The following is a 17,500-nucleotide window of genomic DNA, read 5'->3' as shown; positions in this document are numbered from 1 at the left end:
CAAGGGCAGGGGTTGAAGGCAGGAACCTCTCGATGGAAGGAGATAAAACACCTCATAGGATGCAAAGAGATACACAGTGGGAGGAGGAGAGGGGGAGGTCAGTGTTTGCCTATGGGTTCCAAGAAGTTGAAGGGGAAACCTATGATGAAAGAATCCAGGGTGAGAAGAAAGTGATTGAAGGTATCTTGAAAGCAATAGGAGAGGGAGACATGACCCCGGTGGCAAATTTTTGGAGAATTGGGTGGTTTGCACACAGAAGCAGCTGAACAAGCTCAACCAAAACCCACACACTGTTCCCTCTGCCCCCACCTCCCACATCACAAACCCCACTGCTACAGCAGCTTCCTATGAGCACTCTGCCCTCAGCCCCCCCCATCACAAACCCCACCCACACCACAAACCCCCATAGGCCCCCCCAGAGCTCCTGCTCCCCAACCCCAATATTCTCCCACGTCCACCATGATAGACAAGAAGCTGAAGGTGTGGTACTCAAATGCATATGGAATAGCAAATAAATACGAGGAGTGGCACGAATGAATCAATGAGAAGTCCCCAGACATCATAGCAGTCACAGAAAAGAAACTCACTGAGACAACAGATGCAGTCTTCCCACTGGGATATCAGATCCTAAGGAAAGATAGAAGGAGCAGAGGGGGAGGAGGGGTTGCACTGCTCATAAAAAACCATTGGAGTTTTGAGGAAATGGAGGGCATGGACGAGATTGGAGAAAAGGACTACGTAGTAGGTACAATTCAATCAGGGAAACATAAGGTAGTCATTGCAGTGATGTATAACCCACCAGAGAACTGCAGGAGGCCAAGAGAGAAATATGATGAGAACAACAGAGCGATGGTGGACACACTGGCTGAGGTGGCACGAAGAGCTCAGTCGTGCAGTGCAAAGTTACTGGTTATGGGTGATTTCAACCACAGGGAGATCGATTGGGAAAACCTGGAGCTTCATGGGGGCCCCGAAATATGTAGAGCCAAGATGATGGATGTGGTACTGGAAAACCTCATGCATCAACACATCAGGGATACTACCAGAGAGAGAGGGGAGGATGAACCAGCAAGACTGGATCTTGTGTTCACCCTGAGTAGCTCAGACATTGATGACGTCACATACGAGAGGCCCCTCGGAGCTAGTGACCACGTAGTCCTGAGTTTTGATTATATACTAGAGTTACAAGTGGAGAGGGTAACAGGAATCGAAGGGAAAAAGCCAAACTACAAAAGGGGGGATTACACACGTATTAGGAACTTCGTGCGGGAGGTGCAGTGGGACAGAGAAATGGTAGGAAAGTCAATAAATGAAATGATGGAATATGGAACAACAAAATGCAAGGAGGCAGACGAAAGGTTTGTTCCCAAGGGCAACAGGAACAATGGGAAGACCAAAGCGAGTCCTTGGTTTACCCGAAGGTGCAGGGAGGCAAAAACTAAGTGCATTAGAGAAGGGAAAAGGTATAGAAGGCAAAGAACACAGAAAAACAAGGAGATCAGTCGAAGAGCCAGAAACGAATATGCACAGATAAGGAGGGAGGCCCAGCGACAGTACGAAAATGACATAGCATCGAAAATCAAGTCTGACCCGAAACTGCTGTTTAACCACAATAGGAGAAAGACAACAGTCAAAGTCCAGGTGATCAGGCTGAGGAAAGAAGGTGGGGAACTCACAAGAAACGATCAAGAGGTATGCGAGGAGCCCAACACGAGATTTAAGGAAGTATTCACAGTGGAGACAGGAAGGACTCTGGGAAGACTTGACAGAGGGGGGACACCAACAAGGAATAGCCCAACAAGTGCTGGATGATATGCACACAACTGAGGAGGAGGTGCAAAAGCTGCTAAGTGACCTTGATACCTCAAAGGCAATGGGACCGGACATCTCCCCGTGGGTCCTCAGGGAGGGAGCAGATATACCATGTGTGTGCCATTAACCACAATCTTCAACACATCCCTTGAAACTGGGCAACTACCTGAGGTATGGAAGACCTCAAATGTAGTTCCTATTTTTAAAAAAGGGGACAGAAAAGGAGTACTAAATTACAGACCAGTGTCGCTGACGTATATAGTATGCATAGTCATGGAGAAGATTATCAGGAGGGGAGTGGTGGAGTACCTGGAACGGAACAAGATTATAAACGACAACCAGCACGGAGTCATGGAAGGCAAATCCTGTGTCACAAACCTTCTTGAGTTTTATGACAAAGTTACAGAAGTAAGACACGAGAGAGAGGAATGGGTTGATTGCATTTTTTTTTTTTTTTTGACTGAAAGAAGGCCTTCGACACAGTTCCACACAAGAGACTAGTGCAGAAACTAGAGGATCAGACGCGTATAACAAGAAGGGCACTGCAATGGATCAGAGAATACCTGACAGGGAGGCAACAACGAGTCATGGTACGGGATGAGGTATCACAGTGGGCACCTGTGACGAGCGGGGTCCCACAGTGGTCGGTCCTAGGATCAGTGCTATTTTTGGTATATGTGAATGACATGATGGAAGAGATAGACTCAGAGGTGTCCCTGTTCGCAGATGATGTGAAGTTAATGAGCAGAATTAAATCAGATGAGGATCAGGCAGGACTTCAAAGAGACCTGGACAGGCTGGACACGAGGTCCAGCAACTGGCTTCTTGAATTCAACCCTGCCAAATGCAAAGTCATGAAGATCGGAGAAGGGCAAAGAAGACCGCAGACAGAGTATAGGTTAGGTGGACAAAGACTGCAAACCTCGCTCAAGGAGAAAGATCTTGGGGTGGTCATAACACCGAGCATGTCTCCGGAGGCACACAACCAGATAACTGCTGCAGCATACGGGCGCCTGGCAAACCTGAGAATATCGTTCCGATACCTTAGTAAGGAATCGTTCAAGACACTGTACACCGTGTACATCAGGCCCATACTGGAGTATTCAGCACCAGTTTGGAACCCCACACCTGGTCAAACACGTCAAGAAATTAGAGAAAGTGCAAAGATTTGCAACAAGGCTAGTTCCGGAGCTCAGGGGTATGTCCTACGAAGAAAGGTTGAGGGAAATTGGACTCACGACATTGGAGGACAGGCGGGTCAGGGGAGACATGATAACGACATGCAAAATACTTCGTGGAATATATAAGGCAGACAGAGACAGGTTGTTCCAGAGAGGGGACACAGAAACAAGGGGTCACAATTGGAAGCTGAAGACTCAGACGAGTCAGAGGGGTGTTAGGAAGTATTTCTTCAGACATAGAGTCGTCAGGAAGTGGAATAGCCTACCAAGTGATGTAGTGGAGACAGGAACCATGCATAGCTTTAAGACGAGGTATGACAAAGCTCTGGAAGCAGAGAGAGAGAGAGGACCTAGTAGCGATCAGTAAAGAGGCGGGGCCAAGAGATGAGTCTCGACCACTGCAACCACAATTAGGCAAGTACACACACACACACACACACACACACACACACACATACACACACACACACACATACACACACACACACACACACACACACACACACACACACACACACACATATATATATATATATATATATATATATATATATATATATATATATATATATATATATATATATATATATATATATATATATATATGCAATAAGATCACAGTATATATATATATATATATATATATATATATATATATATATATATATATATATATATATATATATATATATATATATATATGCAATAAGATCACAATAAGATCACAGTATATATATATATATATATATATATATATATATATATGTATGTATATATACATATATAGATATATATGATGTAAAGAGAGTAGTAAGGGAGAAAAAGTTAGCATATGAGAAGTTTTTACAAAGTAGAAGTGATGCAAGGAGGGAAGAGTATATGGAGAAAAAGAGAGAGGTTAAGAGAGTGGTGAAGCAATGTAAAAAGAGAGCAAATGAGAGAGTGGGTGAGATGTTATCAACAAATTTTGTTGAAAATAAGAAAAAGTTTTGGAGTGAGATTAACAAGTTAAGAAAGCCTAGAGAACAAATGGATTTGTCAGTTAAAAATAGGAGAGGAGAGTTATTAAATGGAGAGTTAGAGGTATTGGGAAGATGGAGGGAATATTTTGAGGAATTGTTAAATGTTGATGAAGATAGGGAAGCTGTGATTTCGTGTATAGGACAAGGAGGAATAACATCTTGTAGGAGTGAGGAAGAGCCAGTTGTGAGTGTGGGGGAAGTTCGTGAGGCAGTAGGTAAAATGAAAGGGGGTAAGGCAGCCGGGATTGATGGGATAAAGATAGAAATGTTAAAAGCAGGTGGGGATATAGTTTTGGAGTGGTTGGTGCAATTATTTAATAAATATATGGAAGAGGGTAAGGTACCTAGGGATTGGCAGAGAGCATGCATAGTTCCTTTGTATAAAGCAAAGGGGATAAAAGAGAGTGCAAAAATTATAGGGGGATAAGTCTGCTGAGTATACCTGGTAAAGTGTATGGTAGAGTTATTATTGAAAGAATTAAGAGTAAGACGGAGAATAGGATAGCAGATGAACAAGGAGGCTTTAGGAAAGGTAGGGAGTGTGTGGACCAGGTGTTTACAGTGAAACATATAAGTGAACAGTATTTAGATAAGGCTAAAGAGGTCTTTGTGGCATTTATGGATTTGGAAAAGGCGTATGACAGGGTGGATAGGGGGGCAATGTGGCAGATGTTGCAAGTGTATGGTGTAGGAGGTAGGTTACTGAAAGCAGTGAAGAGTTTTTACGAGGATAGTGAGGCTCAAGTTAGAGTATGTAGGAAAGAGGGAAATTTTTTCCCAGTAAAAGTAGGCCTTAGACAAGGATGTGTGATGTCACCGTGGTTGTTTAATATATTTATAGATGGGGTTGTAAGAGAAGTAAATGCGAGGGTCTTGGCAAGAGGCGTGGAGTTAAAAGATAAAGAATCACACACAAAGTGGGAGTTGTCACAGCTGCTCTTTGCTGATGACACTGTGCTCTTGGGAGATTCTGAAGATAAGTTGCAGAGATTGGTGGATGAATTTGGTAGGGTGTGCAAAAGAAGAAAATTAAAGGTGAATACAGGAAAGAGTAAGGTTATGAGGATAACAAAAAGATTAGGTGATGAAAGATTGAATATCAGATTGGAGGGAGAGAGTATGGAGGAGGTGAATGTATTCAGATATTTGGGAGTGGACGTGTCAGCGGATGGGTCTATGAAAGATGAGGTGAACCATAGAATTGATGAGGGGAAAAGAGTGAGTGGTGCACTTAGGAGTCTGTGGAGACAAAGAACTTTGTCCTTGGAGGCAAAGAGGGGAATGTATGAGAGTATAGTTTTACCAACGCTCTTATATGGGTGTGAGGCATGGGTGATGAATGTTACAGTGAGGAGAAGGCTGGAGGCAGTGGAGATGTCATGTCTGAGGGCAATGTGTGGTGTGAATATAATGCAGAGAATTCGTAGTTTGTAAGTTAGGAGGAGGTGCGGGATTACCAAAACTGTTGTCCAGAGGGCTGAGGAAGGGTTGTTGAGGTGGTTCGGACATGTAGAGAGAATGGAGCGAAACAGAATGACTTCAAGAGTGTATCAGTCTGTAGTGGAAGGAAGGCGGGGTAGGGGTCGGCCTAGGAAAGGTTGGAGAGAGGGGGTAAAGGAGGTTTTGTGTGCGAGGGGCTTGGACTTCCAGCAGGCATGCGTGAGCGTGTTTGATAGGAGTGAATGGAGACAAATGGTTTTTAATACTTGACGTGCTGTTGGAGTGTGAGCAAAGTAACATTTATGAAGGGGTTCAGGGAGACCGGCAGGCCGGACTTGAGTCCTGGAGATGGGAAGTACAGTGCCTGCACTCTGAAGGAGGGGTGTTAATGTTGCAGTTTAAAAACTGTAGTGTAAAGCACCCTTCTGGCAAGACAGTGATGGAGTGAATGATGGTGAAAGTTTTTCTTTTTCGGGCCACCCTGCCTTGGTGGGAATCGGCCAGTGTGATAATAAAAAAATAATAATAATAACATATATATATATGTGTGTGTGTGTGTGTGTGTGTGTGTGTGTGTGTGTGTGTGTTTGTGTGTTTACTCATATGTTGTTCCAGGGGTCGAATCATGGTTCCTTTCCCTACTTTTCTTCATGCCGATTCCCAGATTCCCTCCCTCCTAGCCTCGTGGGCTCTCTCGTACCTACTTTTAACACCATGCACGAAATATTCTTACTCCACTTCTTCGTTAAGGTCATTCCATTTTCTGAACATTCTGGAGCTGAAGAAATACTTCCTGACATTCCTGAGGTTCATCTGTATCATTAACTTCGAGCTGTGCCCTCGAATACCTATTTCCAGTCTATCAAAGAGTCTACGTGTGTGTGTATGAAAGAAAACGAGAGAGAGAGGGAGAGAGAGAGAGAGAGAGAGAGAGAGAGAGAGAGAGAGAGAGAGAGAGAGAGAGAGAGAGAGAGAGAGAGAGAGAGAGAGAGAGAGAGAGAGAAATAATACACTATCCTTATGGAATAAGCTAACAAAATTACCAACGTCAAAAAGTTAGAAATAGCGCAAATATTTTGCGTCAGACATGAGAGCTTCATCAGCGTGGCAAATATTAGCAAGCGGGCGCCGTTATACATTCAAACAAGTCAGGTGTTCTTTACCTTTGACACCTGACTTCTTTGCATATATATGGGTTTCCCTCCTGATATTTGTTCTCCTCTTGTGGTCTTCAGTAAGACCTGCCATCTATTTTTCGTTTTGTTTTTCGGGTTTACTTTTAATGTGAGTCATTTTAAGACACGACACACAAACTCACACACACACACACATACACACACACACACACACACACACACACACACACACACACACACACACACACACATACACACACACACACACACACACACACACACACACACACACACACACACACACACACACACACACACACACACACACACACACACACACACACACACACACACACACACACACACACACACACAAACACACACACCAAATAACTGCTGCAGCATATGGGCGCCTAGCAAACCTCAGAACAGCATTCCGACATCTTATCTTAATAAGGAACCGTTCAGGACCCTGTACACCGTGTACGCTAGGCCCATATTGGAGTATGCGGCACCAGTTTGGAACCCACACCTAGCCAAGCATGTCAAGAAACTAGAGAAAGTTCAAAGGTTTGCAACAAGACTAGTCCCAGAGCTAAGAGGAATGTTCTACGATGAGAGGTTAAGCGAAATCAACCTGACGACACTGGAGGACAGGAGAGTTATGGGGGACATGATAACGACATACAAAATACTGAGAGGATTTGACAAGGTGGACAAAGACATGATGTTCCAGAGATGGGACACAGCAACAAGGGGACACAGTTGGAAGTTGAAGACACAGATGAATCACAGGGATGTAAGGAAGTATTTCTTCAGCCACAGTTGTCAGGAAATGGAATAGTCTGGGAAGTGATGTAATGGAGGCAGGGTCCATACATAGCTTTAAGAAGAGGTATGATAAAGCTCATGGAGCAGGAAGAGTGACTTAGTAGAGACCAGTGAAGAGCCGGGGCTCTTCACTGGTCTCTACTCCACTGGTGAAGTGGAATAGTTTGGGAAGCGATATAGTGGAGGTAGGATCCATACATAGCTTTAAGCAGAGGTATGATAAAGCTCACGTTTCAGGGAGAGAGACCTAGTAGCGACCAGTGAAGAGGCGGACCCAGGAGCTTGGACTCGACCCCTGCAACCTCAAATAGGTGAGTACAACTAGGTGAGTACACACATATACACTTACACACAGGAGGAGGAGGTGAAGAAGCTACTAAGGAACCTTGATACCTCAAAGGCAATGGGACCAGATATCTCCCCGTGGGTCCTTAGAGAGGGAGCAGAAATGCTGTGTGCGCCACTAACCACTATCTTCAATACATCCCTTGAAACTGGGCAACTACCTTAGGTATGGAAGACTGCAAATGTAGTACCAATATTTAAAAAAGGAGACAGAAAAGATGCACTAAACTATAGACCAGTGTCACTGACGTCTATAGTATGCAAAGTCATGGAGAAGATTATCAGGAGGAGAGTGGTGGAGCACCTGGAACGGAACAAGAGTATAAACGCCAACCAGCACGGGTTTATGGAAGGTAAATCCTGTGTCACAAACCTACTGGAGTTTTATGATAAAGTAACAGAAGTAAGACACGAGAGAGAGGAGTGGGTTGATTGCATCTTCTTGGACTACAAGAAGGCCTTCGACACAGTTCCTCACAGGAGACTGGTGCAGAAGCTAGAGGATCAGGTGCGTATAACAGGACGGGCACTGCAATGGATCAGAGAATACCTGACAGGGCGGCAACAATGATTCATGGTACGTGATGAGGTATCACAGTGGGCACCTGTGACGAGCGGGGTCCCACAGGGGTCGGTCCTAGGACCAGTGCTATTTCTGGTATATGTGAATTACATGATGGAAGGGTTATATTCAGAAGTGTCCCTGTTCGCAAATGATGTGAAGTTAATGAGGAGAATCAAATCAGATGAGGATCAGGCAGGACTTCAAAGAGACCTGGACAGGCTGGACACGTGGTCCAGCAACTGGCTTCTCGAATTTAACCCCGCCAAATGCAAAGTCATAAAGTTCGTAAAAGGGCATATAAGACCGCAGACGGAGTATAGGCTAGGTGGCCAAAGACTGCAAACCTCGTTCAAGGAGAAAGATCTTGGGGTGAGTATAACACCGAGCACGTCTCCGGAAGCACACTCAAACCAGATAACTGCTGCAGCATATGGGCGCCTGGCAAACCTGAAAATAGCGTTCCGATACCTTAGTAAGGAATCGTTCAAGACATTGTACACCGTGTACGTCAGGCCCATACTGGAGTATGCAGCACCTGTTTGGAACCTACACTTGATCAAGCACGTCAAGAAATTAGATACAGTGGTAAGGGGAATGTCTTATAAAGAAAGGTTGATGGAAATCGGCCAGATGACACTGGAGGACAGGAGGATTAGGGGAGACATGATAACGACATACAAAATACTATGTGGAATAGACAAGGTGGACAGAGACAGAATTTTCCAGAGAGGGGACACAGAAACAAGGGGTCACAATTGGAACAGGGCAAAGCTGCAGATTATGGGTGGCTTCAATCACAAGGAAATCTACTGGGAGAACCTGGAGCCACATGGGGGCCCAGAAACGTGGAGGGCTAAGATAATGGAGGTGGCACTGGAAAACCTCATGTACCAACACGTAAGGGACACTACCAGAGAGAGAAGAGAAGATGAGCCAGCAAGACTGGACCTAATATTCACCTTGAGTAGTGTAGATATTGAGGACATGACATGTGAAAGACCCCTAGGGACCAGTGATCACGTGGTTCTGACTTTTGAATATATAGTAGAGCTACAAGTGGAGAGGGAAGCAGGAAGGGCAGGACGAATGAAGCCAAACTACAAGAGAGAGGACTACATGGGCATGAGGAATTTCTTGCACGGGGTTCAGTGGGACAGAGAAAGGTCAGGGAAGTCAATAAACGAGATGATGGAATACGTGACAACGATATGCAAGGAAGCTGAGAAGAGGTTTGTAACCAAGGGTAACAGAAATAATGGAAAGCCAGGATGAGCCCTTGGTTCACCGAAAGGTGTAGAGGCCAAAACCAAGTGTGCTAGACAATGGAAGAAGTTTAGAAGGCAAAGGACCCAGGAGAATGAGGTGAGTAGTAGTAGAGCCAGATATGAATATGCACAGGTAAGAAGAGAGGCCCAATGAAAATATGAAAACGACATAGCATCGAAAGCCAAATCCAACCCAAAGCTGTTGTACAGCCACATCAGGAGGGGAACAACAGTCAAGGACCAGGTAATCAGACTGAGGAAGGAATTAGGAGAGATCACAAGAAACGACCGTGAAGTATGTGAGGAGTTCAACGTGAGATTAAAAGTGCCCACAGAGGAGACAGAAAGGACTCCAGAAAGACGGAGAGGTGGGGTACACAATCAAGTGTTGGACACAATAAATACAACCGAGGAAGAAGTGAAGAGGCTGGTAAGCGAGCTAGATACCTCAAAGGCGATAGGGCCGGATAACATCTCTCCTGAGAGAGGGAGCAGAGGAGTTATGTGTACCACTAACAACAATCTTCAACACATCTATCGAAACAGGGCGACTACCTGAGGTAGTCGCCAGACACGAAGCATTAAATTACAGACCAGTGTCACTGGCATGTATAGGATCACGGAATACCTGCCAGGAAGACAACAGCGAGTCGTAGTACGTGGCGAGTTGTCAATGTGAGCTCCTGTGACGAGCGGGGTTCCACAGGGGTCAGTCCTAGAACCGGTACTGTTCTTGGTATTTGTGAACGACATGAAGGAAGGAATGGATTCAGAGGTGTCCCTGTTTGCAGATGATGTGAAGTTGATGAAAAGAATTCAATCACACGAGGACCAGGCAGAAGTACAAAGGGATCTGGACAGGCTGCAGGCCTGGTCCAGAAATTGGCTCCTGGAGTTCAACCCCACCAAGTGCAAAGTCATGAAGACTGGGGAAGGCAAAGAGGACCGCAGACGGAGTACAGTCTAAGGGGCCAGAGACTACAAACCTCACTCAAGGAAAAGGATCTTGGGGTTAGCATAACACCGGGCACATCTCCTGGGGCGCACATCATCCAAATAACTGCTGCAACATATGGGTGCCTAGCAAACATAAGAACAGCATTTCGACATCTTAATAAGAAATCATTCAGGACACTGCACACCGTGTACGTTAGGCCTATATTGTATTATGCAACACCAGTTTAGAACCCACACCTAGCCAAGCACGTAAGAAAACTAGTGAAAGTGCAAAGATTTGCAACAAGACTAGTTCTGGAGCTAAAGGGCATCTCCTACGAGGATAGATTAAAGGAAATCGACCTGACGACACTAGAGGACAGGAGAGATAGGAGGGATATGATAACGACATATAAAATACTGAGAGGAATCGACAAGGTGGACAGAGACAGGATGTTCCAGAGATGAGAGACAGCAACAAGGGGTCACAGTTAACTGGAAGCTGAAGAATCAGATGAATCACAGGGATGTAAGGAAGTATTTCTTCAGTCACAGTTGTCAGGAAATGGAATAGTCTGGGAAGTGATGTAGTGGAGGCAGGGTCCATACATAGCTTTAAGAAGAGGTATGATAAAGCTCATGGAGCAGGAAGATTAACTTAGAGAGCAGTGAAGAGCCGGGGCCAGGAGCTATGACTCGACCCCTGCAACACACACACACACACACGTGTGTATATATATATATATATATATATATATATATATATATATATATATATATATATATATATATATATAGGTTGGTAGACAGCAACCGCCCAGGGAGGTACTACCGTCCTGCCAAGTGAATGTAAAACAAAAGCCTGTAATTGTTGTACATGATGGTAGGATTGCTGGTGTCTTTTGTCTGTCTTGCTACTTCTACTTACACTTAGGTCACACTACACATACATGTACACGTTTATTTATACACACTCATCTGAGTTTTCTTTGATTTTATCTTAATAGTTCTTGGTCTTATTACTTTTCCATTTATATCCATGGGGAAGTGGAATAAGAATCTTTCCTCCGTAAGCCATGCGTGTTGTAAAAGTCAACTAAAATGCCGGGAACAATGGGCTAGTAACCCCTTTTCCTGTAAAGATTACTAAAAAGAATAAGAAGAAGAAAATTGTCAAAATGGAAAGTCTGAATGTGCGTGGATGTTGTGCAAATGATAAGAAAGAGATGATTGTGGATGTTATGAATGAGAAGAAGCTGGATGTCCTGGCTTTAAGTGAAACAAAGCTGAAGGGGGTGGGAGTGTTTCAATGGAGAGGAATAAATGGGATTAGGTCAGGGGTTTCAAATAGAGTTAGAGCTAAAGAAGGAGTAGCAATAATGTTGAAGGATAAGCTATGGCAGGAAAAGAGGGACTATAAATGTATTAATTCAACGATTATGTGGAGTAAAATAAAGATTGGATGTGAAAAGTGGGTTATAATAAGCGTGTATGCACCTGGAGAAGAGAGAAGTGTAGAGGAGAGAGAGAGATTTTGGGAAATGTTGAGTGAATGCGTGGGGAGTTTTGAATCAAGTGTGAGAGTAATGGTGGTTGGGGATTTCAATGCTAAAGTGGGTAAAAATGTTATGGAAGGAGTAGTAGGTAAATTTGGGGTGCCAGGGGTAAATGTAAATGGGGAGCCTTTAATTGAGCTATGTGTAGAAAGAGATTTGGTAATAAGTAATACATATTTTATGAAAAAGAGGATAAATAAATATACAAGGTATGATGTAGCACGTAATGAAAGTAGTTTATTAGATTATGTATTGGTGGATAAAAGGTTGATGGGTAGGCTCCAGGATGTACATGTTTATAGAGGGGCAACTGATATTATTATTTTTTTTTTTATTATCACACCGGCCGATTCCCACCAAGGCAGGGTGGCCCGAAAAAGAAAAACTTTCACCATCATTCACTCCATCACTGTGTTGCCAGAAGGGTGCTTTACACTACAGTTTTTAAACTACAACATTAACACCCCTCCTTCAGAGTGCAGGCACTGTACTTCCCATCTCCAGGACTCAAGTCCGGCCTGCCGGTTTCCCTGAACCCCTTCATAAATGTTACTTTGCTCACACTCCAACAGCACGTCAAGTATTAAAAACCATTTGTCTCCATTCACTCCTATCAAACACGCTCACGCATGCCTGCTGGAAGTCCAAGCCCCTCGCACACAAAACCTCCTTTACCCCCTCCTTCCAACCTTTCCTAGGCCGACCCCTACCCCGCCTTCCTTCCACTACAGACTGATACACTCTTGAAGTTATTCTGTATCGCTCCATTCTCTCCACATGTCCGAACCACCTCAACAACCCTTCCTCAGCCCTCTGGACAACAGTTTTGGTAATCCCGCACCTCCTCCTAACTTCCAAGCTACGAATTCTCTGCATTATATTCACACCACACATTGCTCTCAGACATGACATCTCCACTGCCTCCAGCCTTCTCCTCGCTGCAACATTCATCACCCATGCTTCACACCCATATAAGAGCGTTGGTAAAACTATACTCTCATACATTCCCCTCTTTGCCTCCAAGGACAAAGTTCTTTGTCTCCACAGACTCTTAAGTGCACCACTCACCCTTTTCCCCTCATCAATTCTATGATTCACCTCATCTTTCATAGACCCATCGGCTGACACGTCCACTCCCAAATATCTTAATACATTCACCTCCTCCATACTCTCTCCCTCCAATCTGATATCCAATCTTTCATCACCTAATCTTTTTGTTATCCTCATAACCTTACTCTTTCCTGTATTCACTTTCAATTTTCTTCTTTTGCACACCCTACCAAATTCATCCACCAATCTCTGCAACTTCTCTTCAGAACCTCCCAAGAGCACAGTGTCATCAGCAAAGAGCAACTGTGACAACTCCCACTTTATGTGTGATTCTTTATCTTTTAACACCACGCCTCTTGCCAAGATCCTCGCATTTACTTCTCTTACAACCCCATCTATAAATATATTAAACAACTGATATATCGGATCATAATTTAGTTGTAGCTACAGTTAGAGTAAGAGGTAGATGGGAAAAGAGGAAAGTGGCAACAACAAGTAAGAGGGAGGTGAAAGTGTATAAACTAAGGGAGGAGGAAGTTCGGGGGAGATATAAGCGACTATTGGGAGAAAGGTGGGCTAGTGCAAAGATGAGCAGTGGGGGGGTTGAAGAGGGTTGGAATAGTTTTAAAAATGCATTATTAGAATGTGGGGCAGAAGTTTGTGGTTATAGGAGGGTGGGGACAGTAGGAAAGAGGAGTGATTGATGGAATGATGAAGTAAAGGGTGTGATAAAAGAGAAAAAGGTAGCTTATGAGAGGTTTTTACAAGGCAGAAGTGTTATAAGAAGAGCAGAGTATATGGAGAGTAAAAGAAAGGTAAAGAGAGTGGTGAGAGAGTGCAAAAGGAGAGCAGATGTTAGAGTGGGAGAGGCACTGTCAAGAAATTTTAATGAAAATAAGAAAAAATTTTGGAGTGAGTTAAACAAGTTAAGAAAGCCTAGGGAAAATATGGATTTGTCAGTTAAAAACAGAGTAGGGGAGTTAGTAGATGTGGAGATGGAGGTATCAGGTAGATGGCGAGAATATTTTGAGGAACTTTTAAATGTTGAGGAAGAAAGAGAGGCGGTAATTTCATGCACTGGTCAGAGAGGTATACCATCTTTTAGGAGTGAAGAAGAGCAGAATGTAAGTGTGGGGGAGGTACGTGAGGCATTACGTAGAATGAAAGGGGGTAAAGCAGCTGGAACTGATGGGATCAGGACAGGAATGTTAAAAGCAGGGGGGGATATAGTGTTGGAGTGGTTGGTACTTTTGTTTAATAAATGTATGAAAGAGGGGAAGGTACCTAGGGATTGACGGAGAGCATGTATAGTCCCTTTATATAAAGGGAAAGGGGACAAAAGAGACTGTAAAAATTATAGAGGAATAAGTTTACTGAGTATACCAGGAAAAGTGTACGGTAGGGTTATAATTGAAAGAATTAGAGGTAAGACAGAATGTAGGATTGCAGATGAGCAAGGAGGTTTCAGAGTGGGTAGGGGATGTGTAGATCAAGTGTTTACATTGAAGCATATATGTGAACAGTATTTAGATAAAGGTAGGGAAGTTTTTATTGCATTTATGGATTTAGAAAAGGCATATGATAGAGTGGATATGATAATGGGCATATGATAATGTGGCAGATGTTGCAAGTATATGGAATAGATGGTAAGTTAATAAATGCTGTAAAGAGTTTTTATGAGGATAGTGAGGCTCAGGTTAGGTTATGTAGAAGAGAGGGAGACTACTTCCCGGTAAAAGTAGGTCTTAGACAGGGATGTGTAATGTCACCATGGTTGTTTAATATATTTATAGATGGGGTTGTAAAAGAAGTAAATGCTAGGGTGTTCAGGAGAGGGGTGGGATTATATTTTGGGGAATAAAATTCAAAATGGGAATTGACACAGTTACTTTTTGCTGATGATACTGTGCTTATGGGAGATTCTAAAGAAAAATTGCAAAGGTTAGTGGATGAGTTTGGGAATGTGTGTAAAGGTAGAAAGTTGAAAGTGAACTTAGAAAAGAGTAAGGTGATGAGGGTATCAAATGATTTAGAAAAAGAAAAATTGGATATCAAATTGGGGAGGAGGAGTATGGCAGAAGTGAATGTTTTCAGATACTTGGGAGTTGAAGTGTCGGTGGATGGATTTATGAAGGATGAGGTTAATCAAAGAATTGATGAGGGAAAAAAGGTGAGTGGTGCGTTGAGGTATATGTGGAGTCAAAAAACGTTACCTATGGAGGCAAAGAAGGGAATGAATGAAAGTATAGTAGTACCAACACTCTTATATGGGTGTGAAGCTTGGGTGGTAAATGCAGCAGCGAGGAGACGGTTGGAGGTAGAGGAGTTGTCCTGTTTAAGTGCAATGTGTGGTGTAAATATTATGCAGAAAATTCGGAGTGTGGAAATTAGGAAAAGGTGTGGAGTTAATAAAAGTATTAGTCAGAGGGCAGAAGAGGGGTTGTTGAGGTGGTTTGGTCATTTAGAGAGAATGGATCAAAGTAGAATGACATGGAAAGCATATAAATCTATAGGGGAAGGAAGGCAGGGTAGGGGTCGTCCTCGAAAGGGTTGGAGAGAGGTGGGGTAAAGGAGGTTTTGTGGGCGAGGGGCTTGGACTTTCAGCAAGCGTGCGTGAGCGTGTTAGATAGGAGTGAATGGAGACGAATGGTACTTGGGACCTGACGATCTGTTGGAGTGTGATCAGGGTAATATTTAGTGAAGGGATTCAGGGAAACCGGTTATTTTCATATAGTCGGACTTGAGTCCTGGAAATGGGAAGTACAATGCCTGCACTTTAAAGGAGGGGTTTGGGATATTGGCAGTTTGGAGGGATATGTTGTGTATCTTTATACGTATATGCTTCTAAACTGTTGTATTCTGAGCACCTCTGCAAAAACAGTGATTATGTGTGAGTGAGGCGAAAGTGTTGAATGATGATGAAAGTGTTTTCTTTTTTGGGATTTTCTTTCTTTTTTGGGTCACCCTGCCTCGGTGGGAGACCGCCGACTTATTGATATATATATATATATATATATATATATATATATATATATATATATATATATATATATAAATAGCCTAGAGTCATCCACACCATCGTATGTATTTGGGTAGCTAGTACAACATCCAGTTCCGCTGGATGCGCTACTCTTAAGGATTGTATGGTCCAGTGGATTAAGGGCGTCATGAGTTTTCGCCTACCATGAGGCAGGCCAAAGCAGCACGGGTTCGAGTCCTTGGCTAGTCGCAGTGTTGTTATTGATCAATACCACTCGTTCGTGGGCATATATATATATATATATATATATATATTATATTTATATATATATATATATATTTATATATTATATATATATAATATATATATATAATATTTATATATATAATATATATATATATATAATATTTATATATATATAATGTCGTGCCGAATATGTAAAACTGGTCAATTAGCAAGAACTCATTTAAAATTAAGTCCTTTCTAAAATTTTCTCTTATACGTTTAAAGATATATTTTTTTCATTAATGTTGATGTAAAAATTTATAATTTTGCACCAAAAGGAACTGAGAAAACTTACCTAACCTTATTATAACAAGAAAAATTTATTTTAGCCTTACCCAACTAAATATATTTTAGATTTGTTTACAATAATTTAATACTAAACAAACACAGTGAAATATATTTTTTTCGTTAGGTTCAGAATAATTTTGGCGAAATTATTGCATACACAAATTTTCACTTGTCCTATATGGCAAGATGAACGTTGCTATTTAAGCCAAGATCGCAAGTTCTGCCTATTCGGTACGACATATATATATATATATATATATATATATATATATATATATATATATATATATATATATGTATATATATATATATATATATATATGTATATATGCAAAACAACCACTCTGAAAGAATAGAGAAATTCCAAGCGCTTTCGTGACTACTCACATTATCGTGAGTAGTCACGAAAGCGCTTGGAATTTCTCTATTCTTTCAGAGTGGTTGTTTTGCATATTCTGAAATCACCTGTTTACTGTGATCTTATTATATATATATATATATATATGTATATATATATATATATATATATATATATATATATATATATATATATATATATTATATATATATATATATATATATATATATATATATATATATATATATATATATATATATATATATATATATAAGAAAAATAGCTTCTGTGAAAAAGTAGTGAAATTCCAGGTGCTTACAATAGCGCTTCGAATTAAATTCACTCTTTTTTCATTGTGGTTATTTTGAATTTAGTGATATCACATGTTTACTGTAAACTTAATCATATATACATAATATATATATATATATATATATATATATATATATA

The 17,500-nt window shown here is 42.0% G+C and overlaps 1 protein-coding gene across 2 annotated transcripts in view; it reads left to right on the top strand.

Moving 5' to 3' along the window:
- Positions 1-17,500, top strand: part of LOC128685081 (galactosylgalactosylxylosylprotein 3-beta-glucuronosyltransferase P) — a 278,460-nt gene that overhangs the window by 215,966 nt on the left and 44,994 nt on the right. The gene's annotated exons all lie outside the window — the stretch shown is intronic.

The sequence above is a fragment of the Cherax quadricarinatus genome, chromosome 1, assembly GCF_038502225.1.
Source record: "Cherax quadricarinatus isolate ZL_2023a chromosome 1, ASM3850222v1, whole genome shotgun sequence".
Classification (NCBI taxonomy): Eukaryota; Metazoa; Arthropoda; class Malacostraca; order Decapoda; family Parastacidae; genus Cherax; species Cherax quadricarinatus.
Note: the sequence above shows the minus strand (reverse complement) of the source record. Positions and strands in the feature narration are given on the sequence as shown.